At 61.8% G+C, this 27,810-nt stretch overlaps 1 long non-coding RNA gene and 1 other non-coding gene across 4 annotated transcripts; one reads left to right on the top strand and one right to left on the bottom strand.

Annotated features, from left to right (window-relative positions):
• Positions 1 to 1,959: 1,959 nt before the first annotated feature.
• Positions 1,960 to 5,628, top strand: LOC127487009 (uncharacterized). Of its 3 annotated transcripts, none has more exons than XR_016227109.1 (2): positions 1,960 to 2,825; positions 2,958 to 5,628. It is a non-coding gene; the product is annotated as an uncharacterized LOC127487009 (transcript). The 3 variants fall into 3 exon arrangements; XR_011386383.2 differs by having other exon boundaries at positions 1,960 to 2,833; XR_011386382.2 differs by having other exon boundaries at positions 1,960 to 2,879.
• Positions 4,621 to 26,398, bottom strand: LOC149128259 (uncharacterized). Its single transcript, XR_016227113.1, has 2 exons — positions 25,389 to 26,398; positions 4,621 to 24,954 (listed from the first exon to the last, which is right to left on the bottom strand). It is a non-coding gene; the product is annotated as an uncharacterized LOC149128259 (long non-coding RNA).
• Positions 26,399 to 27,810: the final 1,412 nt, after the last annotated feature.

Raw genomic sequence — 27,810 nt, 5'->3', positions numbered from 1 at the left:
GGGCAGAGGGTGGGGTTAGCCAGGGGCACCCGAGAGGGGACCCTGGGGGGAGGGTGGGGTTAGCCAGGGGCACCCGAGAGGGGACCCTGGGGGGAGGGTGGGGTTAGCCAGGGGCACCCGAGAGGGGACCCTGGGGGGAGGGTGGGGTTAGCAAGGCGGCCACCGGGTGAAAAGGTTCCAGGCAAAACCATACCGGTCTGAAATGCTAGGGGTAGTGGGGGCCCAGGAGAGCCGGGCTGCCCGGAGTCAGGGGGGAGCCGGGCAGGAGGGGGCCCACGAGGCTGCGGGTGGGCCCGGGCCAGGTGACCTGCAGCTCCAGGGGCTCAGGGCACAGAGGGAAAGCGCCCAGGCCGGGGGTCTCGGGGAGTGGGACCTCGAGGTGCCCCAGGAGGCCCGAGCACTAGACCCTGGGGGCTGCAGGTCGGCACATCGGGGGGGCCCTCTTCGCGCCCTTCCCAGGGGTCCCGTCCAGGGCTGGTCACACCCGCGGAGCTCGGTGGCCTGGGACAGGGCTCTGAACCGTGCCGAGGGCGGCCAGAGCGGGGCGGGGCCGCCATCACCGCGCAGCCCCACCCGGGACCGCGGGCTCCGGGTTCCGGGAACAAGCTGTTTTGATCTGGAGAAATCCCTGACTCACGGCCGCCCGCCCCCATCCTGGAGTATTTTTAGCTGTTTTTGCAGAGCAGAACAGGGCTGGAGTGTGCCCAGCCCCCGGGGCCTCGGGGGGGGGGGGGCGCAGGCAGGACCCCAGCCCCCTCAGCCCTCCCCAGCCCCCCGTCTGTGCTCGGACACGGACACGTTCCGTCCTTGGGAGCTCGGAGGCCCCGGGGCTGCCAGGCGGGGAGCCGCTGACCTCCGCCATTTCGCCTTTGGAAAACCAAGTGCGTGGGGGGCCAGGCCGCACACGAGCACGGAGGCGCCCCGGCTTCTCCGTGTGCTGCCCGTTCTCCCTGCTCCCACTCGCGGGGACACAGAGTCTGTGCCTGGCCCAGCAGGGAAAGCGAGGGGGCAGCCGCCCCTCGTGCAGCCCGGGGGTGGGCGGCCACCTGACAGTGAGTCACCGCAGGCCCAGGTGCGGGCCCGGCCCTGCCCGCCAGGGCACCTGGCAGCAGCAGGGGGGACCCTCGCTGGCCTTGGGGTCGCGGGCGGTTCCGGGCGGGGGTCGGCGGCTAGCCCGGGGGGCTTCCTGGCGGGCGCGTGTGCCAGGTGCCAGCCTCAGGCCGGCGACCTGGTGCGCTCCCTTCTCCCGCATTCCCGCGGGGCCGGGGCGGGACAGGCTCCCTCGGGGGTCCGCGGGCCCGCTCTGCAGACGCGGGGGGCGAGCACGCTTCCCAGAGCCGCCCACCCGGCCGGGGCTGCATTCCGCTCCCCGGCGGCCCCCGCAACGGGCGGCTCCCTCGGCCCGAAGTCCTCGCCCCTCGGCCGCCGGCCATTTTTTAAACGACAAAGCAGGGCCCTGGGCCGGAGCCACCCTCAGCCCGCGCGGGCGTGCGGGTCCGCCGGTTCCGCTCAGGGGGTCGCGGCCGGGCACTGGCCGGGGTGGGGGTCGAGGGCGCGCGAGCGAGGCCGCCCCGCCCCCACGCGCGCCCGGCGCTGACGTCATCGGCCGCAGCCGCCGCCCAAGGAGTCACGCGCTGCCGCGCGGCAGTGATGCGCCCTCTGCAGAGATCCCTCCGCCGCCAGCTGGAATTTTCCAGGCGCCCTGCCGGCCCTTCTTTCAGCTCTCTAGGGGGCGGGGTGACCGGAAGTGGCCCTGGCCGGCCGGCTGCCCACGCGGGAGAGAGGCGCCGGCGTGTCGGCCCCCTCGGCCAGGACCGGGTCGCCGCACCCTCCACACCGCCAAGGACGCTCCGTGCCATGTTGCCCCGAGTGTGACCTTGAGATGGGCCCGCCCTCCTGAGGGCTGAATTGCGGACCCTGGGGGTGGCCCCAGAGAGACCTTGAACCGTGTGTCCTCGGGCGGGGACGGGGCAGGGACTCTTTTTCCGGTGGCAGTAGAGGAATCCCGCCGTGGAGCAATGCCCCACCAGTGACGCGACCCAGGGCTATAAAAGCAAAAGTTGTGGCCGGGCCAGCAGGAGCTAGCGACAGGGGGTGGCCCGCGGCTGGCCGGGGTTGGGGGGCGGAAGTGGCCAGTTCAGGGCCTCAGGAGCCAGAAGCGGGAGATGAGGGCGTCAGATGCGCCTGGGGGTGCGGGGCGCGAGGGTGTGAGGAGAAGGAAGCCGGGAAGGGAGAGTGGGTTTGGGGGGCCCGTGGCGGGGCGGCCACGGCGCAGGCGCAGCAGCGCGCCGGACCCAGCTGTCCCTGCTGCAGGGGGACAGCGTGGCCTCGCCCCGGGCCCTGCTGCTGAGGGGCTGAGCGAGCCCCGGTGACTGGGAAGGAGAGGAAGGAGGAAGGCAGGGAGCGGCGGAGACGGCAGAAATGGGCGCTGGTGCCCGCCTGGGACCGCTCGGGGCGAGGGGCCGGGGGTGCGGGGCTGCAGGTGGGCGGGGGGCGCCGGCCTGGACCTTGGCCGTGCAGGCAGCCTGGGTTCTACCAGACGGCGGGTGGTGACCCCGCCTGCTCTTGGGGAAACGACTCAGCTTCCCGGGCCGGCAGTCTGCCCCGGGTGGTATGTAACTGCGGCTCAGGCCCGGGGCAGGTGCAGGCCAGGCCCCTGGTTGGAGGTCAGGGGAGGTGTGAGGCTGGCGCGTCCCGGGCCAACCTTGACTGACGCTTTATTTTCCAGGTCGCAGTGCCCTCCTTGGGACTTTGGGTTCCATGCTCACCTCTCCCGGGAGCCCGCTGTACCCCACCCCCACCCCCTTTAAAAACCCTTGGCTCTGGTAACCTGGTAAGCCGGGGACCCAGCCGGAGCTGGGTTGGAGTCGGTACTGACGGTAACGGTGCTCCGGGTGGGGCGGGTGGGGGTGACCATGCACCCTCGGGTGCTCAGAGACGGCGGTTTGTTGCTGTAGTGTCCGTCCTGCACCCGGAGAGATGGAGCCCCCGGCCGCTGCGAGTCCTGGCAGTGCAGGAGGGGCCGCCCCAGGGGAAGAGCCCGCTGATCGGTGCCTGCAGATGGACTTTGCGGAGCTTAGGAAGAGGAGCGCTTCAGTGCCTGGTGTCCAGGCCGTGTCCGGGAGGCCGCTGTCTCGGGCTCTCCCATGAGCTTACGCGGGGCAGTCTGAGTTGGGCCTGAGGGACTGCCACCCTTGAAGGCTTGTTCCGGAAGCACCCCCCGCCCCGGCCGTGACCAGCGGGCACCCCTCCTTTTTTGGGGAAGCTGTCAGATGCTGCGTCGTCTCGCTCGAGCCCCCAGCCACGCTAGTTCTGCCCTGTGACCCTTGCTTCGAGAAGAGTCTTAAGCCGTAGAAGTTGGTAACGCTGGTCGGTGCCGTGGCACGGTGATGCCTGGTAGATGGAGCCCGGTGACCGCGCCCGCCGCCCGCCTGCCTGCCTGCTCGCCGGCCTGCCTGTGTGTTAGCCGGGGGAGTTCGCCGTGTGACGATTCAGCCTGTGTTGGGGAAGCTGGTCCATGTCACAGGCCTGAGGCACAGGGGTGTAGTCGAGGGAGCAGTTGTCCAGTGAGGGTCACTTGCGCCAGCATCGGGGCGGGGACAGGTGGGTTAGGTCCACATTCCGCGTGTGGGAGATGCAGGTCGCCTCGGGTTTGGGCATCTGATGGTTTTGCAGATGACTACGAAGGGGATGGTGGCTGATCTTTGTTTTGCCGGGTTTTTTTTCCCCCAAAAATCCGTGTGTTTGAAAGGCAGAGCACTGGGGGGGGGGGGTCTTTGATCTGCTGATTCACTCCTCAAATGGCCACAGTAGCCAGGCTGAAGCCAGGAACTCCATCCTGGCGGCCCACCCTTGGGCCATCCTCTGCTGCCTTGCCATGCACATTAGAAGGGAGCTGGCTCAGAACCCAGTCGCCAGGACTCAAACCAGCACCCTGATAGGAGATGCCGGGGCCCCAGGCAGCAGCTTAACCAGCCTGCCATGGGGCCAACCCTGATCCTTGGTTCTTGATTATTATTATTTTTTTGAGTTGATTTTTCCTGATTGAGGTTGCAAGGAGCTCCGTGCATCCCACTAGGAGGACCTAGGGTTGGGGTAGTGTGGGAGGGAGGGGGTGAGCAAGGGGCCGAGGGGTGGGTCAGGGGCACAGCGCTTGGTGGGGGTGGTAGGGGACGTGGGTCTTGGTGGGGGTGGTAGGGGACGTGGGTCGGAGGGAATGCTGTGGAGGAGAACAGGGGGCGGGGTTGTGGGGATTCAGTAACACTCCCGAACCTGGAAAACCGGTTAGTAACAGTAAACTTAACGCTGGGCAGGGTACTGCTTGGGGAAGCAGAATTGTTTCGCTTTGCTGGGGAAGAGTCCGAAAAGGCGTAACTCAAAACCTGAGTATTAGTGACTTGGAAGGTGGTGTGAAACGTGGCGGGCAGGAGGTTAGCACCCCTCGGCGGGGGCTGAGGAGTGTACGTGGGGAGGGGAGGGGGAATACGGGGAGGTGAGGGGTGTACGTGGGAAGGGGAGGGGGAATACGGGGAGGTGAGGAGTGTACAGGGGTGAGGGGTGTACGTGGGAAGGGGAGGGGTGTACGGGGGGGTGAGGGGTGTATGGGGGGTGAGGGGTGTCGGGGAAGGTGTAGATTTTCAGGAGCGGTGTGGAGAATCCTTCCAAAGGCCTGCGTTGCGGCCTCGCCGGTGTTGAAGGGTGCCTGGGCGATAAGATTAGGCAGACTCCTGGGTTTGTAATTAACGTTTAGTCCCTGCGATATTTTGTGATTGAAAACAACACAATGAAAATGTGCTGATGTCTAAGGGGATTTCACGTGTGAGTCTGGTAAACACTGTCCTCTGTGATCCGATTGAGCTCGTTGCGTCTTCGCGTCCCGTTAACGGACTTCAGTTGAGCGGTCTGTGCCGCCTGGGCGGCTTGGAGAGAAGTATGCTGGTGAAACATCGCAGAACTGAAAACCTGGGACTCCGTGAGTTACCAGCGGAAGCTGCACGTACGCCTGTGTCCGCAGCCGGTCGTGGTGAGACCACAGAGCCCCTCGCGGTCGCTGTGCGGTCACGATTACTGTGGTGTTGCAGCAGGTGTCTGCACCTGTAGGTCGGCGTGCATGGCCCGGTGTGTCTGGGCTGAGTGCTTGTGCTTACTGTGTGAGCCAGCAGTGGAGGGAAACCGCCAGCCAGAACCGTTTTGGAAATGAGAGGTGCCCACTCCAGTGTGCCGGCGGGGCCTGTAAACTGCTGAAGGACGAGCGTGACTTTTTTTTTTTAATCATGTCTCCTCTGTGAGTCTCACTTTAAACAGTTTAACCCCTGGTACTTTATCCTTGGGATGTTTCCGTCTCTGGGTTCCTTTTTTAAAGCACTTTAAAGAACATGGCTGTGATAGTTGAGTGCCTAACAGTGACTTGGGGGTGGTGCAGTGACTGGCGTTGGGATTTGGACTGTGTTCCTCATGCCCGGATTGGGGAATGTCCTGGGAGGCTGCTGTGACAGTGAGACTGCGCCGGGTCGGTGGTTGGGTGACTTGTACGTTGCTCTGTATTCTGAAAAACCAGTCCTGTTGTGTCCTGAACAGAACTACTAACCCTTTCCTTCCCTTCACAAAAATAAAGGTGTGAGCTCCAAACTCGCTCGGGTTGTTGTATGGCTATGTTCCTGTGTTACATTTTCGACCCTGTCCGGCGGCCTTGGCCTTGAAGGCTGCATCTTCACACTGTACATGGAGGTCTCTGTTCACTGGCGCCCACGCAGTGAGTGCTGCCTGCCGGGCGGGAGGGGCCCTCAGTTCACTGCTGGGGAAGGTGTGTTGAGCCACACGGCCAGTTGTGCTGGGTGTCAAGGGAGGAGAGTAATTTCACCGGAATCCAGACTCTTACACGGGGAGACGCCCAAATGGTACCTTTCCTCGTGGTTTGGTGGAAACGAAATAGAACGGGCGTGTGATGTGTTTGTCTTTGGGAGGCTGGACTGTGTCGGGTTCGCGTCCAAGCACAAGGTTTTGATCTTATTAAAGAGTTTGGCTTTGGCTTCATTTTCTCCTGTTGGTAAGTGGCTGAACCGGTCGGACCTCCTGGTGTTACATAAGCAAAGGGTGTGGCTTGGAGTCCGGAGTGTGCGTCACCGTCACCCGAGTGCGTCATCATCGTCAGGAAGCATCCTGTGTCGTGGGTGGGAGGCAGCGTTCCGTCCTGGGAGCTGCCCGTGTGTGTCAGCTCTTTCCGGCTGTGAGGCGTTGACTCACAGGAGACAAACTTGGGCTCAGAATAGAAACCACGGGCAGCCTCCTGCTGACGAGGGAGGCGCTGTTTCCAGGGAGCAGAGGGGAGACTGCGGGCTGGGTGCTCTGGTCTGGGAAGGGGCCGTGGGACCTGAGCTTGAGCAGAGGGGAGCGGGCCTGCCCCCTCCCTGGCCACGCTCCCTTGTACACTACCCAGAAGCTGGCGTGGGGTGCGGGGGGAGGAAGGCCCTGTGCTACCCGCCCGCGAGTCCTCTGAGGCCCGTGGCGCTGCCTCGGTCCAAGGGCCCGGCCCGACCCTGGCCCCCTCCTCTTACCCTTTGCCCGTCCTAAGCCTGTTTCTTGGACTTTACCCAACACCTTCCCCCACGTGTCTTTTCAGAACGCGCTGCTGTTCTGTGTTTATGTGAAGATTGCAAACTCTTGCTGCCGCCCTGGGGAAGGCTGTTCTGCCTGAACAGTGCAGTTCCCGGGCCTTCCCCACGGGCGTAGCTGTCCGGGCTCCTTAGGAGCACACAGGTGGGGCAGGCTGTGCCCACCTCACCTCCCCCACACCCAGGACTCTGCTTCGCCCCCCGTTGTCCTCAGATGGGGAAGGATGGGCTGTAGGTGTGGACAGTGTGACGGTGCGGGGAGGAGGTGTTACCCGTCTGCGTGTGCCGCGTGCGTCCCCTCCTGCGTACGTGAACCCGGCCTTCCTCTAACGTCCAAATGAAAAGCAGTGGGCACAAAGAATGGCAGACGTCGACTTGGGGTTCTCCTAAGAAGGGAAACAGCCCGGGGCGGTCCCGACGCCGCCCCCGCCAGCTGCCTCACCCTTGCTTCGGGTTAGCGACCGTGGCCGTGAAGCGGCTCCGAGGACATCCCGATGCCAGAGCTAAGCTGTGCGTGTGGAGGTCTCTGGAGGACGTGGTCCTGCTCGCCGTGGAGTGAGCTGGTGTTACGTGAGAAGCGCCCAGGCAGGCTCACGGGTGTCTGCAGTTTAGATTTTCATGTTAGCATACAAGATATGGGGATGTGGTCTGGCGAGGAGGAAGGAGCGGAGGTGCAGGGTCGCGGGAGTAGTGTGACCTGGCCACCTGCAGGAGGCCCCACCCGCCTCCCTGTCATCCCCTCACGGGTCCATTGTGAAGTCTGCACTCTTGAAAACACTCAGTCGTCTTCCATGAACAATCGTTTCTCGCATACTTCCCTGTGCACGTGGGGTGTATGGATTTTACACAAAGAGGGGGTGTGCTGCAGACACCCTCGCACAGCTCGGAGCAGGCGCCGGTGCTGTCGCTTGAGGAGATCTTCGGCGGTGGCAGTGCCCGCTGCGCCACGGGTGAGCACCTGCTTCCGTCCCGTGTGTTTCAGGAGACGCGCCGCGCTGACGCCTTGTCGCTCAGGCTCCGTGGCGCCTGGTGTGTCTCTGGGCTACACCAGTGCACTTCTAGCAGGACATGACACACGGGCTCGTGTTGCCAAGCGGCCCCGCCCCACCCCGGGGATGTCCTAAGTTAGACTCCTCAGCCTGCCCTCTCCCTCCCTCGGGGGCTCAGCACGTTAAAGACCCTGCTCCCGGGGCGAGCAGCCTGCGTCACTGCACGTGGGCACTGCTCCACCTGCTGGGGAGACCGAGCAGCCATTGCTTGGGTCGACAGCGGGCGAGTGTGTGTGTGTGTGTGTGTGTGTGTCCACTGTTTCATTGTCTGTAAAAGCTATTTACGTACCAAGGATATCTGCACTTCAGTTTCTAGGCAAATGCTTCTGGGTTTGTAGATGCCTGTTTGCCTTTGTTCACTGAGATCAGACGGGGGAGGTTATGCAGTCTGTCTCTCTGGCTTGTTCACCCTCTCACAGTGGCTTTTGCACTTGGGATTATGCTGTGTCCTTACGGCCCAGGAGTGAAACCGCTAACCCGAACTTGCTCGTGGATGCCGACTCCAGCGGGAGCTTACCGTGGAATCGGTGTCTGCGTGTGGGGCGGTCCCCAGAGCTCGCCCCCTCACGGCGCCCACCTCCCTGTGGCCAGCGGGGACGATGCGGCAGAGAGCCCTGTCCACATGAGGGCTGTCACAGTGGGACGGTTTCCGAGAAGGCTTTGGGGACAGGCCTGTGCGTCTCCCAACTTCCTGCTCCTCTTTGACCCTCACTCCCCCATCGTAACCAGTCTGCACCTGCGGTGGTGGATCTGGGTTCTGATCCTGGCTCCACCACGTGGCAACTTGACGACTAAGCACAAGTCCCCCTCTCCGAGCCTGCTCCCCCTGGGTGTGAAGTGGGGGTGAGCGAATGTGCGTGTCTATGTGGGATGCTGGGGTGTCCCTGCAGCCCCCCCGTCACCAGCCATCTCCCCTGGTTCCCTCTCCTTACCCCCGGCCCTTGCGCCTGGGAGTGTGTGTGTATCTGGTCTGTTTGCTTTTCCTTCACCTCGTCTCCATCTGCATTTCCCTGTATCAGCAGCGCTCGCAAACACACCTGCAAGGACTTTGTCAGCGGCGTGTAGAATCCCGCCACGAGAATCCCACGCTGCGGCTTCCGGAAGTCTCTGGCCACTCCGACTTGGCACACGTGTGTGGTTCGAGCTTGCCAAAGAGGTCTCCGACCCCACAGAGTCATGGACGAAACGTCGCGTTAGTTTGTCTCGTGTGCTTCCTCTGCAGGTCTAGCCAGCAGTGTCGTTAACCAGCGTGGAGCGTTCCAGAGCGTGTACACGCGTGTCCCCCGGTGTGGCGCTGCCTGCACGGGCTGCACGTGTGTATGACTTGTCACGCCTCCTCTCATGCGTTTATCTCCTTCCCCACTAACCTGAGGTTCTTTCAGTTTTACTGATTTATTGCCCTCAGAACGTTTGTGGTGCTGTACACAGAACTCCCCACCTCGGCCGTTCTAGGCGGACACTGCGGTGTTGTCCGGTTTCCCGTGTTGTGGAACCCACCTGCAGACCTCTCTCACCTGCACCTGTCCACCTGCACCACGTGCTGGCCCCTGCGTCCTCGCCGCCGTCCTTGCCGCCCGGCCCTGGAGGCCACCACTCCCAGGGAGGGCTTCCTGCGTCTGTGAGGGGGCCACAGTGGCATCCCGTTGTCACTGGCGGCTTCCACTGGGCAGGACCTGGAGGTTTGCTTGTGGTGTAGCAGGGGTTAGAATTCTCTTCTTTTATAGAAGCACTGGAAAGCACCCCATTTCTGTAGATAGCGTATTTTGTTCGTCCATCCTCCCCGCTGCCCAGGGACACTTGGCTTTTGTGAGTAGCGGTGCTATGGGCGTGGGGGACACGTGGCGTCCTGAGGGCTGTGGCGTGGTCTCTCGCTGTGGCCTTGGTTGCGTTTCCCCAGCACGGATGATGGCACCGAGCACCCTGCCCTGTGCTCGTCGGCCACTGTGCGCCTCTTGGAACCACGTCCATCCGCGTCCTTGGCCCGTTTTGGAAACTGGAGCTTTTACGTTGCGTGGCTGTGACTGCTGACTTGTAGGAGTCATTTTTGTGTTCTGGGTGTTGGGCCCTTACCAGACGTGTGGAGTGCAGGTGCCCTCCCGACTCAGAGTTGCTGTTGCAGTTGCCGTAGCCTTCGCTGCGCGGTGTTCAGCCTCGATGGAGTGTGCCGACCTCTGCTGCCTCTGCCTGTGGTGGCCGCCGGGAACTCGCTGCTGCCCTCCACGCTGTAAAGAAGTCACGGCGTGTGTGGAGTGCTGCGTCGCCTGACCTCACTGTGTGACTGCTCAGTCTGTTCTACCGCTGGACCCACCGTCTGCATCTTCCCTTTGATTCCCGACCGTGGAATTTCTGCATCGACTGTCTATCTAATGATCCTGAATTCTCTGTGTAGTTGGAAAGAGAAGTTGTTGCCAGTTATTTATCAGACTTACTCTCCTTTCTCCTTTATTTTTCTTAGTGCAAGGACTTAAAAACGGTCCAGCAACAGTCACGCTACGTCTGTGTTTCAGCTGAACATGTACCTGCTAGCTAACTAGTCTCCGTGAACACCCAGTACACACGGGTGGGATCGCAGGGCAAGCCACGCGTTTGTAGGGAAGCACCCTCCTCCCTCTGCTGCAGGCCCGCCAGCGGCGGCTTCTGCAAATCGCCTGTCTGGATCTGTCTGGAAATCCTAGACCTGAGACTTTGCGATTGGTCTGGATGACTGCTGCTGTTGATTCGGTTCTGAAACCTGGTGGGGGGGAGGGTGACGCCCTCTCCAGGACAACAGTGGCCTCTGTCCTTGTTGGAACTGAGCTGATCTTAACCTGTGCTTATGACGTAACGTGGCCAGTCTCACTTGCTTTCTTGGCCGTTTTCAGTGATGGGGGGGGGGGGGCCTTCCTGAGTCTTCTCCATGTAAGAGCCAGGGCAGGCGGCTGTGACTTCCACCGCCCGCGCGGCCCCGCCCTCTCCCATCCCTCTGTCTCCCCCTGGGCCGAGGCAGTCGTCATAAATCTTGGATTTATCTTTCGCTTGCTTTCTTTTCATGTAGCTCTTTAAAGAACCTCACCTAGATGTCCTTTTCAGGGCGGCCATGCAGTTCTGGTCGCTTGGCGCGTCTCAGGGGGCTCGCGGCGCTGCGTGCGATTCTCCAGAATGCCCCGTTTGCCGTGACGTCGGGGTTCAGCCCTTGCCCGGTGTATAGCTCGCTTGGTTTGCTTGCAGGAAAGAGTCCCTCGTGTGGCCGTCACACGCGTGAGGCACGGATTCTCCTGCGGATGGTGGCCAGCTCGGTCCCTTCTGGCTAAGTGCCGGTGTAGAGGTGATGAGCGGACGGGACTGAAACACGACCGACGGGCTGGCCCTTCCGATCCCCTCCCTCTCCGGAGCGCACCCGTGGTCCCTGCCGGCAGGGCTTCCTGACCGCCTCCACCCACGTCTGAAAACACAGAAGCTGCGTTGTTCTTCCTCTTCTTTCTGTGTAAGTAGGTGTGCCGTCGCGTGCTGTGTCGTTGACTGCCGCGTGCTTCTAAGCCACCGCCTGGCATTCCTTACCGCGACAGTCCCGTGACTTCTTTGGCCGCTCCGCTGGTGATAGGAACCCGTGCTCTTTCTGACGCTGTGCTGTCACCAGTACTGAGGGTCACACGGCCCCTCTCTGTGAGGGACCCTGGCGTGGAGTCGCTGGGTCACAGGGTCCGAGTCAGGCATTTGACGACTTTCTGCCCCACCTCCCTCTGGAGCGGGTGTGCAAGTCTGTACGCTGGGTGTACAAGGGTTTCTCCGTGCACGTCCTCCACGCTCTACGAAGGAAAACTTTGGGATTCCTGCCGGCCACCTTCTTTGCTCTGTCTTGTGTGTACTGTGACCCCCTGCGACCTTACACCAGATTCCTGTCTCTGTGGAGTCAGCGTCTGTGGGCTCGATGCCACCGGAGCCCCGGGGCGCTAGGCACGTACAGTGCTGTGGTTGTGCGCGGTGCCCTTCACCCCTCTCACATCGTGAGGTGCTGGGGCGCCGGCCGAGGCCCTGCAGGCACACGCGCCCTGGCTTCGCTCTCTGCACATCCCTGCGTTGCTGTGGCTCTTCTGAAGGGGATGGAAACTTGGCAGACTTGGGTAGGCCATGGCTAACGCTCTGTGTCCTGCTGTAACGGCTGGCACCGTGGAGCGTGTATGTGTGCGGCAGAATCTATGAGGCGCTGGTCTTGTATTTAAAAGTCAAACACTCCGGAGAGGCACAGAGGAGGAGTTCCTCTGTGAGCCCCTCGCCCCAGGTGGCTACGGCGACGACTTGGTTCCTGGCCGTCAGTCACTCGCCCTTGAACGCGGTGACATGGTGCTGTTATCATCGTCTGCCCTCAGGTGCAGTCAGACAGTGCAGCTCCATGGCTAACCGCGTGTGTGTCGGTACCGTGCAGTAACCACTCGCGGGAGGTTCTGGGCTTTCCGGCGTGGGCTGCTCTCGGTGCCTGCGCTCAGGCCCCCCAGGACGCCGCCTGCAGAGGCTGTGAGGTCCCCCTCCACAGCCCCAGCCTCTTGCTCCAGTCTGGCTCCGCGGCGCCTCTGGACCTGGGACGTGGTGAGAGCTGCTTCCTAGATAGGCCGATGCTGGCCTCTGACGCCGGGGAACTCGGTTCAGACTGGCCCGTAGCCAGCGCTGCCTGTCTGAACCAGGGTCCAGGTGACGTGGCGTCTGACGGAGCACGGGACCAGTCTCAGCTGCCTTCCCAAGCCGGTTACAAACCAAAACCCAGAATCACAGGAGAGCAGCCGTGACGCGTGCAGGGGGCTTGTTGGTTCTGATCTGCCCAGGCCCCGGCCGCTGCTCTGCCGCTGCCCGGCACAGCCTTGGCCACCCCAGAGCGACCAGACATCCAGGGGTGAACCTGGCTCTGGCTGTTCCCCTCAGGTTACCCACAGGGTCATGGGGCGCCGGCGTGGTGGACAGCAGGTGCAGCCTGGGCCCAGCCTCTGAGCTGTGGCCTGTGACTCCCGGAAGGAAGTGCCGGGGTTCCTCGGGCCCTCCGCCTCGGCAGGTGTCCCGTGCCCCTCACTCTGTGTCCCTGTGACAACTGGGTGACCCGCCGCCCCGTGTCAGCCAGGCCCTGCCTCAGCCACTGCCACTGCGCTGGTTTCCTTCTGATCAACTCCCTGTCCGTGTATGGAAGGGTCGCGGGGCGGCTGCTCGCTCCCTGCAGGCCCTACACTGACATCATCCCCTACCTGTTGGGGAACCATACCCTGCCCTGCACTGTGGGACAGCACCTGTGGGAGCCACCCTGGAACCGCCCGCTCCCGCCCCAGCGATGAGTGTGAACAGTCCCGCTCCCGCCCCAGCGATGAGTGTGAACAGGCCGCTCCCGCCCCAGCGATGAGTGTGAACAGCCCGCTCCCGCCCCAGTGATGAGTGTGGAACAGCCCGCTCCCACCCCAGCGATGAGTGTGGAACAATCTGCTCCCACCCCAGTGATGAGTGTGGAATAGCCCGCACGTGTGGGCCTTTAGGAGGCCGCCTGGGGCACAGGGTGGGTGCTTTTCTTGATGTGTCGCCCTCACCCCAGCTCCGGGTTCCTAAACTCGGTCATTTGTCGACGTGAAAAGTAATCCCTGGTTGTAGTTTTGATTTGTATTTATATTAGGTTATACACCGACTGGTTTATAAGAACCCTTATTTATTAAGGACATTGGCCCTCACTCATTTGTGCTGCAAATATGTTCCTGTTTCTCACGGGTCTATGTTTTGTCCTGGTTCTGTTAAGGTGGTGGCGTTGCTGACTTGGGGGCCCTTTGTTCTGACTTTTATTGGATCCATGTAGGTGTAATTTTGGTTTAATGAGTAATGGTGATTGATACAGCTATTGGCCCCTGATCCACGTATGTCCCAGTTCCAAATGGTGTAGGGGTCATAGTGTGTGGGTTAATATTCTGGTAAGGTCGCCCGGCCTCACTGGTCGGCTCTCCGAGCTTTTCTGACTGTTCTGGCATGTTGTCTTTACCCTCGGCCGTGCCGTCTCGTACCATTGTCTTCCTATGAATAATAAGCTTGTCTCCATTGTTCACATCTGGTTAACTTGGCTTTGCATTAGCTGGAAAGGCATGGCCAGTCACTCGTCGTGGTCGGTGTGTCCCAACCTGCCTGCTGGCAGACCCTGCCCCAGCAAGTGGCCAACCCACCCACAGCACTTCCGGTTCTTTGTGTTAGGTAACGGTTACTGTGCTGTCACACTGAGCACGTCTGGCCCAGTGGGCTGTGCACCGTGTCCTCGCCGGGGGTGCCAGGAGCTGATGCAAACCCAGCCTGCAGAGTGAGCTGTGCCCAAGGTCACATTCGAGGAGAGCCCGGCCTGGGGGGGTTGCTCTGAGACCCTCTGCCCCTGTGTGCAGCTCCTCTCCCCGGGAAGTCCTGTGTGCCCAGAATGTTCTAGGAGCCAGCCCCTGGCCCTGGCCCTGCCCCTGTGCTCAACCCCGGCACCGCCCACCCCCGCCTGCCCGCCCACAGCTGCCCGAGCTCCTTTGCTGCCTCACTGGCCGTTGTCCCCACCGGAACTGACGTTGGTCTTCAAGGCCACCGCCGAGGACAGGTGGCCTTGTCCGGCTCGGCAGTCCCTGGGGGCTCCGCCGTTCTGGGCAGGGGTCACTTCCACCAGGCCGCACCCTCCTCCTCTGCTGGGCTCCTTGTGTGCTGGCATAGAGTTTAATAATTTTTTTTAACAATTTTTTATTTAAATAAGGTTGGAACAAATTTCATCTATATGGATTTAGGAGCACAGTGACTTCCCACCCACACCCCCAGAAGCCAATATTTCACACCTGGTTGGAGGTGGCCTGCGTCTATAGGGGGCTTTTTTTTTTTTTTAATCAAATACTGTTTTGCTGTCTGAGTAGGATTTAGGATTTTTTTTTTCTGACTTACTGAGATGAGGATGAATGTCTCTGTTCCCTAAGACAACCCTGTTCTTGGGAGAATCTCTTAGCAGCGAGATGGCAACAGGCTGTGAACAGGTGGAAGGCTTGGACTCGAGCTTGCTGAGTGCCCTGGCTGGGCGGGCACAGCCAACCCCGGCCGCAGACGCCAGCCCTGCTGCACGGCCTCGCTGGCCCGGTGAGGTGAAGGCAGGGCCGTTCCGTGGCGTGCCGGGCGTCCCCGGCGCAGCCGCGGCTCTGAGCCCGGCCTGGTGTCCGCCTCTGTGAGAACACGTGCCCTTGAGTGTCACAAAGACGATTTTCAGGCCCGTGATTTGCCTTTTAATTTTACGTGGATCTTTCTGGGGGAGGGGTGTTTAATTCTGCAATCGATTGATCGTTTTATTGCTATTTTGGTTTCATACTGTTTATTGGTAGGCCATGTTTTCTCCTGGCTCCTTTCTGGTTGAGTTTTTTACATTAAACTAGCCCGTCCGGAAGCTGGGTGCCCAGTACGGGGCAGGAACCTGATGCGGTTGTTTCAGGATGGCCAGTTGCCCGACGTGAGCTACCGAGCGGCTCTCCTCTCTGCTGATCTGGAATCCGCTCGGCCAGGGCTGAACCCTTCACTGTAGCTAAGTCCGCCCGACCCTGCCAGCCCGGCCCATTAGATTCCTCTCTGCTTGCGCCAGAGCAGTGTTTCAGCTGTCCTAAGTAGTGCTGATTTTAATATATGCTAATGCGGGTCCCTGCCATTCTTTCTTAAAGTATTTAGGTTTGTACTGGAGAATTTCATGACACTGATAAGCCTTTTTCGATACAGAGACTTCCCACTTAGCGGGTGGCCGGGATCGCCGTGTCCCCTGGAATTTGGGACTTGTCCTGGACGAGTTACACGCGCGCCCGAGGTCTGCTCCTTGGCGCGCAGTGCTCTGCATGTGGGTGGTGTCGCTGGACACTTCTGATGGTGGCAGCCGTGGTCAGGTTGTGAATAAATACGCCGAAGGTCACCGTCAGGGTCCACTCGGCCACGAGTGCAGCTTTTGAGTCAGGCAAGGTGGCTGTCCTGGACCTGCTCCGCCTCGGTTTCCCCGCCCGTAGAAGAGGTGACCCGTCCTCCACCGTGGAGGTGGAACGAGGGTTCATGAAGGGCGCAGGCCTGGTTCTGGGCAGCCTGTGCCGCGGAGTGAGCCCTGCACCCTGGGTGTCCGGCACACAGCGGTCATCTTGGACGACTGTCTCACAGTGGGGTGGGGGGGCTGTTCCGCTTGTCAGCTTCTGTCTTCCGGGGTTGTTCGCGTTGGCGGAAGCCAGCGCCGAGCCGAGCCGAGCCTCGTGGCCTTGCTCCCCTGCCCGCTGGTGGATCTGGTGGCAGGTGGGGGAGGCTGGTGTGAGCCCACGGCGCCCCGAGCCCCAGCGCCTGGTCCACATTGCCCACGGGGTGCCTGTCCGGGCTCTGGCCCGCCAGACGTGCTGCGTGACCTGCCGCTGACAGACGTGTGCATTTGAATATTTATGCTCTGCACATATGCTGGTTTTCCATTTATGGCGCTAACGTTTCCTTTGGAAATAAATGTATTTTTCATTCTAAAAATCGAGATATAACTCATGTAGCGTAAACTTCCTGCTTTTGAAATGTGCTATGCGGTGGGTTTTAGTAAGTTCACGGTGTTGTGCGGCGGCGCCATGATCCACTCCAGAAAACGTGGCTCGGAGCCCTCTCCTCCCGGCCCTGTGACCCTTTGCCTGTCCCAGGCCCCCCAGGAGCGTGATCGCACAGCGCTGATCTTTCTACATCCGCCGTGCCGCGCCGTGTGGCTGCTTCCCGCCGTGGCCACGCCGTGGCCTGTGACCACGCCGCACTCCTTTTGACCGATGAAGAGCACTCCTCCTCATTGCCACCACAGCTGTCCACCGGCTCATCGGCTGGACACAGCAATCCGTACCGTGTGGTGTGACATGTTTAAGTTGTCTCTGGGAGCTACCCAGGGGCAGAGGTGCCGGGTCACGTGGTAACGCAGAACTAACGGGGCGGCTTTAGTACGTTCCCCCACAGACAGCTGTCTACTACTGAACATAGACGTCACAGTTTCCTTTTCTGGCAATCGAAGTTTTGAAGATCTCGTTGTCTGCTCTACGATCGTGCTGCAGCCAGTATGTGTTCACACCCCCTCGGGGGGCTGTGCCTCAGTTACGGTGCCAGGCTTCGTCCCGTTGGCTTTTACCTGTGAAACTCGCGTGAACGCTGGAACCTCCTGCCGCTTCTTTCCGGGGCCAAATCAAAAGCAGCCTGAGCCCGAAGTCACTGGAACGCAGCCGAACCGTACGTTCCCGTGAGCTCCTGGTATCACAGGAAGCGAAAGTCAGAAACCACAGAGTTCATAGCCTAGGTTCTCCGCACGACCCTAGCACAGCTCGGCTTCCTGGGGCCACGGCATGAAGGTGCCAGCCTGCGCGGACCATGTCACCCCCGGCCGCCGTCCTCGCACTCGCGGAAGGACCCGTCCGTCCGTGCCAGCCCGCACTCCCTGGGCCCCTGTCTCTGTCTCAGCCTCCTTCCTGCTGGTAACTGTGGCCTTGCTCCTGGTAACTCTTTCCTTGCCGAGGGGTCGCCAGGCTGTTCTCCAGGGTCACGCCTGCAGGTACCCTTGAGGGTCCCCGTTCCTCGCACGCTGGCCGTCCCTGACCACTACCCCACGGCGGCCTCCCGACAGCTGTGTGCCGTGTCCCACTGGCGTGTCTCGGCTGGCTAATGGCGTCACACACCTTCTTCTGTGCTCTTGGCCCTGTCTCCTCTGGGGAAGAATCCAGGGCTTGGGGGTGGGAGGGCGGGGTCGTGGGCAGAATCATTTTGTGCCTAAAGCTGTTTTATGAAATTTGGATTCATTAAACATAACGTTTCTCTGGGCAGAAGGAAAGGAATCCACTGCTGACCTTTGGCCCACTTTCAGTTTAGCTGTTCATCCTTTTATTGCTGAATTTTTAGAGCTCTTTATATGCGTTAGATTCCAGCTCTCATCCACTGTGTGGTCTGCTAACAGTTCCTCCACTCAGGGGCTGAGTTTTCAGTTTCTAGAATGTGCCCTTTTCACGTGATTTAAGATGTAGAAGTGACCTAAGGGGGTGGGGGCCGGGATGCCTGCGTATCCTGATACAGGGGCAAAGCCCCGGGCGGGCGCTGTGTGTGCCTGTGCACGGCCTGGGAGGGGTGGCCCCGCCGGGCCACAGGTGTTTGGAGACGGAGGAAAGCTGCAGTCCCTGGACGTGAAGTGGGCGGAGCGCTGCCCTGGCATCCCCGTGCGTGTGGTGCACGCTTTCTGTGTCCCTGGACGGCTCAGAACGTTTCGGTTTACAGTCATGGCGGACGCTGGATGTGTTCCGATGTCTTTCTCGCGAGTTTGGAAGCGAGCAGCAGGGTTTCTCCCTGCGTCACCTGATGACGATTGACTGCATTCATGGGCTACTAATATCCCGCTGGTAGGAACGGGATGTGGGCCACCTCCGGTCTCTGGCCAGGCTGCCCCTGGGCCTGGTTGCCCTTGTTGAGACAGAAGCGAGGGCGACGTCAGACAGGCTCTGCCGTCCGATGCCAGCGAGGCGGGACGCGCCGACAGCAGTACCTACAGCACGGCCTGCAGCCAGGCAGCGCGGTGTCTGTGCCCAGAGCCTGGATTTCCCGCGGCTCCTCCATCCGCCTCCGTGCCCGCCGGACGCTGAGCTGGTCGCCAGGGCCACAGCAGAGGTGGCTGCTGGCCCGCCTCCGGGAGGCTCCGCGGGCCTCGGAGGGTGGTTCCCCAAAGCCGACAGCGCGGAAGGTGCCGGGAGCAGACGCGGCCCTGGGGGTGGGGTGGGGGGGAGGCGCATTCCCGCAGGGAGGCAGGGAGGCGGGCAGCGCAGGGCAGGGCCTGGCGGGCAGGGGCCGCCCGTCCTGGACACCGCCCCCGGGCCGCGCCCTCGTCTGCCGTTAGAGAAGGCGTTTCCTGGGCGACTCTGATGTGTGGCTTGACTTGTTTAAGAGTCTGCTTACATTTCTAGGTGTTTCGCAAAGAATTTCCCACTGCCGGAGCGCGTGTCTTGCTTAGGGAGTGGCGTCTGTGGCGTCGGCCGTTTGGACGCGGGGCTCCCCGAGTTCCGTGCCTGAGGGCCGAGCGTCCGTAAGGCGCTCCCTGCCCTGGACCAGGTGTCTGCATCCCGGCCCAAGCCGACCAGCCCCCCGCCCACCGCGGGGCCGCAGGTCAACCCCCCCCCCCCAGCCTGGCGCAGCCCCGCCCCGTCCACGTGGGGTCCCGGCCGCACGCGTGACCTTCCCGTGTGCAGTACTTTCTGCTTGCAAGTCCCTGTGTCTGCCACCGGCAGGGCAGAGCCCCCCTCCACATGTGCGCACCCACACTCACACTGTCACAAACACACACTGTCACACACTCTCACACTGTCACACACTCACACTGACACACAGTCACACACACTGTCACACACACTGTCACTCTAACACACTCACACACACTGTCACACACTCTCACGCTGTCACTCTCACAGCCACACACACACTCTAACACAGTCACACACATACACTGTCACACACACATACACTGTCACACACACATACACCGTCACACACTCTCACACTGTGACACTCACACATACACTCTAACACACTGTCACACACATACACTGTCACACAGTCACACACTCACACACACTGTCACACACTCACACTCTAACACACTAGCACACACACTCACATACATACTCACACACTCACACTGACACAATCACACACATACATACTCTTCCTCTCATACACTGACCCTGACACACTCACCCTGACACACACACTCACACCCCTGCGTCTGCCTTGGCCTGCAGCAGCTATGGGAGGCCCCGTCCGCCCGCCCGCCTGGATTTTGAGGCTGTATCTGTTCTCTCTCCTGCTTCCTGCCCACGCACGCGTGTGTTTACTTTGAATGGCTGTGATTGGTGGTTTTTGCCTTTTTGGACTTCAGCCTTCGCTGAGGCACAGTCACTGGGTGGACACAGCCCAGCTGTTCTGGGTGAGGTCTTGGGCCCTCCCTGGGCGTGGCCTTGTCCCTGCCACAGGGCTGTGTGGCCGGGACCTGCCTCCGTGACTCGAAATCACAGGCGCCGGGGCGAGCGCCCTTTGCCACCCACGGCTGCTTTTGGTTTGTCCTCCTGGACCGAGAAGGGGCAGCTCACTGCCCTGTGCCCTCCCGAGGGCCCCCAGGGGCCAGCTGTGTGGCTGCGGCTTGCCCGCGCCACGGTGGTTGGCGGCCATTTCCGGCCAGCGGCTGGCCCGCACAAGAGCCCTGTGGCGCGTCCCCCCCCCAGAGCTGGCTCGTAGGCAGGCTGGGGTCAGCGGGCCCGCTCCTCTGCTGCGTGCCTGGGGTGGCCTGGGCCCGGCTGAGGGAGGCCTCGAGGGAGACGGGGGACAATGGCAGTGGGCTCGCCAGGCGGTCTCCAGACCTGGGGACGTGTGTGTGTGAGTGTGTGTGAGAGAAGTCTGTGTGTGTCAGTGTGTGTCAGTGTGCGTGTGTGTCAGGGTGCGTGAAGTGTGTCAGTGTGAAGTGTGTGTGAGTGTGAGGGAAGTCTGTGTGTGTCAGTGTGCATGTGTCTGTGTGTGAAGTGTGTGTGAATGTGAGTGAAGTCTGTGTGTGAATGTGAGTGAAGTGGGTGTCAGTTTGAGTGACGTGGGTGTCTGTGTGTGTTTGTGAGTGAAGTCTATGTGTGTCAGTGTGTGTGAAGTCTGTGTGTGTGTGTGAAGTGGGTGTGAATGTGAGTGAAGTGTGTGTGTCAGTGTGTGTGTCAGTGTGTGTGTGTGAAGTGGGTTGAGTCTGCGCTGACTCCTTGGGATGGGAGAGAGGCCCCAGCTGACCCAGCCCTCAGCCTCTTGCTGCTCTTGCTGGGAGGGGCTCTGGGCTCCTGGGGGCGGGGAGGGTCCCTGGGCCTCCCCGCAGGGCAGGTGGAGACAGGTGGAGACAGGTGGAGACGCAGGGAGCCGAGTGCTGTGGGTCCGGGGCGGGCTCCATGCACCTCTGGGCTCTGGGGCCCCCGGTGGCTTGGATCCGTGCCCCGGGACGTGGAGTCCAGTGAGAGGCCGGCGGGGACACGGTGCTTCCAGCTTCGTCCTCAAGGAACGGCAGGTCCCAGGAAGGAGCCACACCTGGCCGGGAGCCCAGACGCCAGGCGGCGGGGCGGATGGGGCGACTGTGACCTCGGGTGGCCGGCCAGGCAGCAGGCCTGGGTGGGGGCGTTTGAGCTGGGCCGGAGGCGGGGAGGGGTGGGGGTTCCCGTCGTCCCTAGATTTCCTGTTCTGGTGGCGATTCCTGCCTTTGAGTGAAGCCGCGGAGAAGGCGCGCATGAAAGCAAATCGCCCCCGACTGCCCTGCACCCCCCCTCAGAAGTGCCGTCCGAGTTTCTAGGCTCTTTCTGGAAACTTCCATGCACGCTCACCCCATGCTGTGCTGCTCTGAGCCCACACTCCCCACCCTGCACCCGGACACACATCTGGCGCCTCGGGAAACAGGCGGCCGGGGGACGCGGGGCCCTTGGCTGTGCCTCGGCAGGCAGGAGGAGACCTGGGGGCGGAGCCCCGCGGGGGTCTCTTTTCCTGCGTGAGGCTCAGGGCCGCCCTCAGGTTTTGCTTTTCACCCTGGAGTCCGTGAGAACGCGAGCAGAGGAAAAAGCAAAAGGCGCTGGTGGCGGCACGCCAGCACTGCTGGGCGGGGTTCGAGCCCCCGCGGCGCCCCTGCTTCCTCTCAGCCCAGCTCCAGGCCCTCCTCCCCGCACCCCCGGCGGGAGGCCCGGGCAGTGCCCAGCGACGGCGCCTGCTTTCCACCGAGGAGTTCTCCCGTCTGCGTCGCTCACCTGTCACCTGCAGCCAGGGTCCTTCTGTGCTGTCACCGGCATCTTCCTGCCACGGCGCAGCCATGTGGCGGCCAGGTCGGGCCGTCATCGTCCCGAGTGGAGGTGCCATGCGGCGGTGTCCACGCAGCAGTAGACGGACCGCGGCTCGGCCGGGGCAGAAGCACGCTGGCCACCAGCTGCTTGCTGGAGTCGGGCTATGAGATGCTGAGGGGCTGGTCCAGTCTGGGCAGCCCAGCAACGGCAGGGACCGGCAAAGGTGCCGTTCCCACCCCTGGTTCCACATCTCGGGTCTCCACAGACTCCCCTCCCTGGGGGCCACTTAGCTGCTGGCCCCAATGGGGCCTGACCCCAGGGTCTCCACCCGCTGCCCCTCCCCTCAGCTCAGAGGCCGCGGGGAGCACTGGACGCAGGCTGCCCTTCTCCAGGAGTCAGGGGGAAGCTGCCCTGGTCCAGCACCGTCCCCCTTCCCTCACTGATCCCGGCTTGAGCATCAAACCCCACAGGAAGGCAGACAGGGCCAGGGGGTCTCCTCCCTCCAGAGGTCAGGGACTGAGGCCGGGCTCCTGGGCTCCCACCCCTCAGCCCCCAAAAGGCAGAGGCCAGAAGCTGACCCCCCACTCCCAGATGTCCGCTTTTTAAAAGTGTGCTTATTTATTTATTTGAAAGCCAGAGTAACGAGAGAGAGAGAGAGAGAGAGAGCGAGCGAGCGAGCCAGGAGCCAGGATTCCCTCGTGAGTGGTAGGGACCCAGTACTTAAGCCACCATTGCTGTCCCCTTGGCGATGCACCAGCAGGAGACTGGCCTGCAAGTGGGGGGACTCGACCCCAAGCGGCAGCCTGACCCACCGTACCCCATCTGCCCCGCCCGGCCGCCTGACCCACCGTACCCCATCTGCCCCGCCCGGCCACCTGACCCACCGTACCCCATCTGCCCCGCCCAGCCGCCGCTTAGCCGGAGGTTGCTGAGGGCGTCCTTGTGCCCCTGGAAGCGTTGCGGGCTGCCTGTGCAGACGGGACGCCGAGGCCTTTAACAGGAAGGAGGCTGTTGTCTTTACGCTGGCGTAACCCCCAGGTGGATTTTCACGGAAAAGCCTGAGCCCCTGACACGAGTGTCTCCTCACGTGTGGCGGTAGCTTCCTTGTCTTCCTTATTAGCTGCATGCAGACATCTGATTGCAGCTCGCTCGAATGTTACCTGGCAGCCACGGACTTGATACAATACTGCGCCCGCTACCTAGTTACCAATGCTGCTTTTCTCCCTGCACACGCTGAGGCAGGCTGTCCAGCAGGGGTTAACACCATCCGGCCGCCCCTGCTACCCAGCAGGAACCCAGGCGAACGGCAACCTCACAGGGCGCAGACAACCACCTGGGGAAGGCCTCTACCACACTGTAGCCGTGTCAGACTCAAGTCCAAGGGGCCGACGCTGTGCGCAGCAGGCTAAGCCTCCGCCTGCGCTGCCCGCATCCCGTGTGGGCGCCGGGTCAAGTCCCAGCTGCTCCAGCTCTGCTCCTCTGGTCACTGCGGCCATTTGGGGAGTGAACCAGCAGACGGAAGATCCCTCTCTCTGTAACTCTGCCTCTCACATAAATAAATAAATCTTTAAAAACAGCAAAAAAGAAAGAAACAAAGACAAAGGCCTCCTCCACAGAAGCAGGGCAGGTCGGTGGCATCTGAGGATGCTACGCCAGCGTTCCCCGCGCCGGCCCTGGCCGCGAGCGCTCAGCCAGGGGCAGCTTGCTCTCCGGTGCCCGATGTCCCGCGCCGGCCCTGGCCGCGAGCGCTCTGTATCTGATGTAGAAATGGGGGTGCCAGGCTGCCACTCCGGTGGGCTGTTCCAAGCCCCTCTGAGGCTGCCTCTCCCGTCCATACGCCGGGAAGGATCAGATAACAAAAAAGGAAGAGGGTGCTGAGGGTTCAAGGGCACCTTCTTTTTGCCCGCTCAGCGACCTGCTGGGGTCAGCTGTCCGAGGGTGGTCTCTGTGGCTGACACAGGTTGGGAAAGCCCAGCGACTTCCCTCGGCCACACCAGCAGGACGGCAGACCCGCACCTCGGCCTCTTCCCATCCTGCCGCGAGCCCCAAGTGAAGCGCAGTCCCAGCACCGAGGCCTTCCCTGTGCCCCTGGCCCATCCGGGAAGACCTCACCCCGACAGCGTGCGTGGGCACCGAGGAGACGCGGGGCCTGGCTTCTGGCCCCCACCACGGACCTGAGGCCCACGTCTGCCCCGAGAATCTCACCGCAGGTCCTGTCCACTCAGCAGCCCATGCTGGTGCCCCCACGCTCCCCGGGGAGGCTCCCCCACGTCCTAGGCTTGCACGGGGTGGGGGGCAGCCCCTCCAGACGGGACACTGTGACGCTCCACACGTTAGGACTTGGGCAGGCTGCACCACGACGGGTCTGTGTGAAGCAGAGACACGGCCAGCAGCAGGGGACGGGCAGGGCACTCGGGGGAGGGGACGCCCTGGCTCGCAGAGAGGATTCGGGACGAGACACCCAGGCCTCTTAACAGGAAGAAGTCTTTCTCTATGCCGGCACAAGGCCCAGGTGGAATTTCTTACCCAAAACCCTGAGCCGGAACCACGAAGGTTCCCCTTATGCACGGCTTTGGCCTCTCTGTCGCCATTTCGTGGTTACCCTCATCCACTGGATTGGCTGTTCCACGGCGGCCACAGCACGGACAATACGGTGCCTGCAAATGCAGCTACCGAAGTTTCTGGTTTTTTACACACACGCTGAGCCGTCTGTCAAGGGCTGACACTGCTCCGTACTGGGGCAGAACCCGCGATGGTTACAGGGCAGCCGTAGGGACCACAGCTGAAGCGCTCACGGCCGGCCGGTAACAACCACGTTCCTCCCAGGACAGGGCGCGCTTCACGGTCTGGCCCCGCGAAGCCTCCACCACACCTTTAATCTTGTCAGAAACAGGCCCCTGCCACGGGGCGTCTGGGACATCCGCGGGGTACAAGCCAGGAAGAGGCGCTGCCGACCGGTGGGCTCGGGTGGGGAGGTGCAGGGGCAGAATTCTGGGAAGAGGTGTGGACAGGCGGGAGGCAGCGCTGCTCTGTGTACTCGTGCCACTCCAGGCGGTGCACCCACGGACCCACCACTCCAGATCCCAACACCCGAGTGGGCCCATCACCCCCACTCTCAGGCAGGAAACAGGTGAGGGCCACCAGGTGACTGCCCAGGCCCACGGAGAGCCCAGACGTGGAGGTGGGCTCTACCCTCCGTCCACCTCCAAAACCCAGACCATCACAGAACTCAAGTCTATCTTGGGGCAGCAGGTTAAGCCTCCGCCTGCAGCGCAATGAGCGCCAGTTCGAGTCCCGGCTGCTCCACCTCCGATCCAGCTCCCTGCTGTGGCCTGGGAAAGCAGTGGAAGATGGTCCAAGTGCTTGGGCCCCCGCACCCGCGTGGGGGACCTGGAGGAAGCTCCTGGCTTCAGATCGGCCCAGCTCCGGTCACAGCGACCATTTGGGGAGTGAACCAGCGATGGAAGACCTGTCTCTCTCTCCTGTGTCTGCCTTTCAAATTAAAAAAAGTCTCAGTCAGTCATTATTTTGATGCTGCGCGATAGGAAGCCCAGGTTCTGAGCTGGGCTCCAGTTCTAGATTTTCCCTACAAGCTGTGCCCTAACCTTTCTGCCTTAAAGACCTGCGAGCACCTCTTCCCACGCAACACCCAGGCCTGGGCCGGGCCTCACTGCAGCCCCGGGAGGGGGCGGACGCCCGAGGCTCTGCCCCACGGAGCTCGGGGTGCGATCCTGCGCAGAACCCGGGGTGAGGAGGCAAACGCGAGGCCGGTGCAGCTGCGGCCCCCTGGGCTCCACCCTCGCAGCTTGCGACCCCTACACCGGCCTCCCGTTTAGGGCTACGCATGCTCTGCACCGCTCGCCACCTCGCTCGCTCTGCACTTCAACCACGTGTACTTAATAGGAAACGGTCCCCGGATGAGGAACCTGAGTGCCAGGCTCGCAGCGCGCGAGGGGTTCCCACTTCCCGACACTGGCCGCACAGCCGCAGCCATCTTAGACACCTCCTCGGGGAGCCTGGGCGCGTCCAGCCGTGCTGCGCCTGCGCAGACGGAGAAGGGGCGGGGCCTCGGTGAAAGGCGGCGCGGGGCAGTGACGTGATGCTCTCAAATTGGCGGGTCGCGGGCTGCTTACTCATGAGGTCCGGTTTCCACGGCTACGGCGGCGGCGGCGGACGCAGTTCCGGGTAGGACCCGGGCGGAACCGGAACCGAGCCGTGCTGGCTCTGGGGGCCGTGGCCACCTCTGCGTCGCGGTTCCCTCGGGGTGGTCCCCCGCCCACAGGCGCCCTCCGGCCGGACGCCCTGTCCCGCGCTCCCGCGCCTCTCCGGCCTCTCCCAGTGGCTGACCTCACCCCTCTCAGGTCTCTTTAAAAGTAAACATAAATAAATAAGGATTTAAAAAATAAAAATTGGGAAGCCGGCGTTGTGGAGCCCCAGTCCCGGCTGCTCCTCTTCCAGTCCAGCTCTGCTGTGGCCTGGGAAGGCAGTGGAGGATGCCTGAGTGCTTGGGCCCTGCACCCGCGTGGGAGACCCGGAGGGAGCTCCTGGCTTCCGCCTGGCCCAGCCCTGGCCGCTGCGGCCATTTGAGGAGTGGAAGATGTCTCTCCTTCTCTCACTGCAGCTCTGCCTTTCAAATAAATACATAAACATCGTACATAAAGTCCCGCCGTTGCCCCGTGGTTGGTTCCGCTGCATCCAGCTCCGTCCGGGGACTGCGTGGGGAGCAGCAGCCTCATCAGCACCCGAAGGCTCCTCGCGTGGAGTTCAGGGCGCTGGGAGTCCAGCCGAGGCCGAGAACAGACTGCACTGCAGGCAGTGGTCTGGATTAGCTTTTCTGCTTTTCTCGGGCCAGGGAAAAGCTCGCCTGCCCGAGCTCCACACTTGGGGTCTCAGCACGGCCGTGCCCGTCAGCGAGTCACTGCCTCTGGGCCCTGAATCCCCCATCATCACCGCTCCAGGAGCGGCTCTGGGCCTTGTCCCGCGCGGTCGAATCCCGAGGGAGGAAGGGGGGGAGGGGAAGAGGAAGGTTGGGGGGAAGGCCGAACCATTCAGACCGGGGGAGCAAGCCTAGAGTCTCATAGAACAGACCCGTCAGCGAGAAGAGCTGACGGGGGCTTTTTTTTTTTTTTTTTTAAGATTTTGTATTTATTTTATTTGAGAGGTAGAGTTACAGACAGTGAGAGGGAGACAGAGAGAGGTCTTCCTTCTGTTGGTTCACTCCCCAAATGGCCGCAGTGGCCAGAGCTGCACCGATCCGAAGCCAGGAGCCAGGGGCTTCCTCCAGGTCTCCCACATGGGTGCAGGGGCCCAAGCACCTGGGCCATCTTCTACTGCTTTCTCAGGCCACAGCAGAGAGCTGGATCGGAAGTGGAGCAGCCGGGACTAGAACTGGCACCCACATGGGATGCCGGCACTGCAGGTGGAGGATTAACCTACTGTGCCATGGCGCCGGCCCGATGGGGGCTTCTAAGGGAATGGGGTCCAGGTCTCCCCCGTTCCTCCTCCCCCACCTTCTGGACAAAGGGTTTGCAGGCTGTGAAACAAGAAAAATTCCTGCCAAGGTTTCGTCATCCAGGTTACCAGACAGGGGAGCTCACCTTCTTGGGGGAGCTGGGACCACCTATAAAATTATGGGGTGTGGACAGGGCTTTAGCGTGAGGTACTGGGCGGCTTCCGAGGGTCCTCACTGTTTCCACAGGGGCTTTGTTTTCTTGGGGCACCTTTCACACACATAGGCTGATTTCTTTTTTTTTTTTTTAAGATTAGTTTTTTGAAAAGCAGAGTTACAGAGAGACAGGGAGAGGCAGAAAGAGAGAAAGAGAAAGATCTTCTATCTGCTGTTTCACTCCCCCAAATGGCCATAAGGGCCAGAACCAGGCCAGGCCGAAGCCAGGAACCAGGTACTTCCTCCAGGTCTCCCACGTAGGTGCAGGGGCCCAAGGATCTGGGCCATCCTCCACTACCCTCCCAGGTGTATTAGCAGAGAGCTGGATCGGAAGTGGAGCAGCCGGGACCTGAACTGGCGCCCATATTGGGTGCCGGTGCCGCAGACAGCATCTTAACCCAGTGCCCCACAGCCCAACCCCTCCCAGGCTAATTCCTGTCTTCGTACCCACCGCCATCACACGCACAGGGCAGCCAGTGCTGCGTAAAAGCTACCTTGCTGGATTGGCGTAAACCAGCGAATACCACCTCATGGGTATCTGTGTGCCCAGAACCTGGGGAGTGGCTTAGCCAGGGGGCTTCAGCTTGGGGTCTCCCCAGAAGGTGCAGGCCTCGGAAGGCTTTGAGGTAGCTTCCGCGTGGTCACGGTAACCAGCGCTGTGGTGTTAGCCTCACGACGGGCGC

Source organism: Oryctolagus cuniculus, chromosome 1 (assembly GCF_051225735.1).
Source record: "Oryctolagus cuniculus isolate XC-2025 breed Fujian yellow rabbit chromosome 1, ASM5122573v1, whole genome shotgun sequence".
Taxonomy (NCBI): domain Eukaryota; kingdom Metazoa; phylum Chordata; class Mammalia; order Lagomorpha; family Leporidae; genus Oryctolagus; species Oryctolagus cuniculus.
The sequence above is the reverse complement of the archived record's forward strand: the minus strand, read 5'-3'. Positions and strand labels throughout refer to the sequence as shown.